The sequence below is a fragment of the Galeopterus variegatus genome, unplaced genomic scaffold (genome assembly GCF_000696425.1).
Source record: "Galeopterus variegatus unplaced genomic scaffold, G_variegatus-3.0.2 Scaffold6093, whole genome shotgun sequence".
NCBI classification, from domain to species: domain Eukaryota; kingdom Metazoa; phylum Chordata; class Mammalia; order Dermoptera; family Cynocephalidae; genus Galeopterus; species Galeopterus variegatus.
Genome location: NW_007732204.1, coordinates 29,795 through 31,930, shown reverse-complemented (window position 1 = coordinate 31,930; position 2,136 = coordinate 29,795).

The window sequence follows — 2,136 nt, the reverse complement described above, 5'->3', positions numbered from 1 at the left end:
AGTGTCACGCCCATACCGGACCGGGACCGGCAATGGGATTGCAACCCTCGGTGTTGCTCCCGCACCTCACTCAGCCAGTGGGCGGCCGGTCTGTATGTGGGATCCGAACCCTCGGGTGGGAGCGCCACCGCACTCTCAAGCAGCACACTGTAGCAGTACACCACCGGGCCGGCCCGAATAATAGGATATTTTGAGAGAGAGATTCACATAACTTTTATTACAGTATATTGTTATAATTGTACTATTTTATTATTAGTCATTGTTGTCAATTTCTTATTGTGTCTAATTTATAAATTAAAATTTATCGAGGTATGTATGTATAGGAAAAACATAGTGTACATAGGGTCAGTACTACCCACGATTTCAGGTACCCACTGGAGTCGTGGAGTGTATCCTTAGTGCATAAGGGGGGACTCATGTAATTATGGAATATTCGAATCTCTGTGGTTAATTGTCCTCACTTCCTGAAACAAGGCCTGTAGTCCCTGCAGTTTCCTCCCTACCAGCTTCTTGGGAGCCCTTAATAGTATGCTCAGAGATAAACCTGCTCGCCTGAGACCTGCTTCCTTTCTGGCTTGCATCTGCCAGGTATCATCTCGGGAGATCCTCCTTCTTCTGCTGGGCATCACGGACCCTGTGGCCCTGCTGCCAGTCACCACCACCAAGCCCTGGGGATTGATTTCAAACTGAGTACCTGGGTCTATGAGGTCACCCCAGCTGTAGGGGTCTAAGTGCCACATCAACCAAAGCAGTCCACTTTGTTCTGGTTCATAAGGGAATTCTGTGTGGATTTCATTGAAAAAGAATTCAATCTTCTAAAACTTGCATGAAGACTATTTCCCCAGAGCCTGCACAGAGCCAGGACTCTGCTGTGTTCCAGGGTAAAGGGGGCAAGTGTTCATTTTCCTGCCTGAGGTGGAACTTTGTTGCCTGGGGAACAAAGTACCCTTGTTCAAATGCCGAGTCTCACAAAATTGCTTATTAAAATCATTCCTGCCATTTTGGCTTCTTGCTTTCTCTGGGGGTGTCAGGTCTGATCCATGAGGTAGACTAGAATTAAACACTCATCTTTATATGTCAAAGTTCTCAGTTGCAACTAATTGAAATCTAGTATGAGCAGAAAAATTTATTAAATAATATGATTAGATTTCCCAGGAGCCCAGAAACCAGGCTGGGAGGCTCCCGGCTGGGATAAGGCCCAGAATTACACTAAATAACTGGTCTGGTGTAAACAGCTCTGCTGCCCCCACTGGGCACAGACTCATCGCTGGAGTTGGGTCCTGGTGTAACNTATGTCAAAGTTCTCAGTTGCAACTAATTGAAATCTAGTATGAGCAGAAAAATTTATTAAATAATATGATTAGATTTCCCAGGAGCCCAGAAACCAGGCTGGGAGGCTCCCGGCTGGGATAAGGCCCAGAATTACACTAAATAACTGGTCTGGTGTAAACAGCTCTGCTGCCCCCACTGGGCACAGACTCATCGCTGGAGTTGGGTCCTGGTGTAACCTTGGCCAACACTCTTTCTGGAAGCTGGACTTACCTGCTGCCATTCTCAGCAGAGTAGACTCTAAGAGGCACTTATCTCTTTGCAACACCTGCTTCTGATTAAAAACCTTGCTCGGGTGTATGTGATTGTCAGGGCCCATGTCACAGCCCAGTGTCCTCGCTGCAAAGAAGAGGAAGAATTCTTCAAATGTAGGAAATGTGTTCCATTGTGCTGAAAAGTCCAGAAGAGGGACAACATGTTCACTGCCCTCAGATTCTTTTCCTCTCCCTGCTTCCTACCTCCCCATCCACCAGAGCCACACAGTCTCCTTTCTCCTCATCCATTCAAAACCAAAGACTTCATTGGAATTGAATTCTCTGTCACTCAACCCTTTATCTGCTGGGGATACATCCCAAGACACCCAGTGAATGCATATCACCACCAACTCACCAAACAGGTCCAGACATGACTGAATCCCAGCACTGGAAACACCTAGGCTCAAGCTGAAACTTCTTTAAGTGCTATACATTGAAACAACCATCCATCCCAAAATTAGAGTCTATAAAACCACAGGGTACTAGGAAAGGATAGTCTGGACCTAACAGAGAGCACAAATGTGTTTTCATTACAGTGAAAGTAGATCTTAGT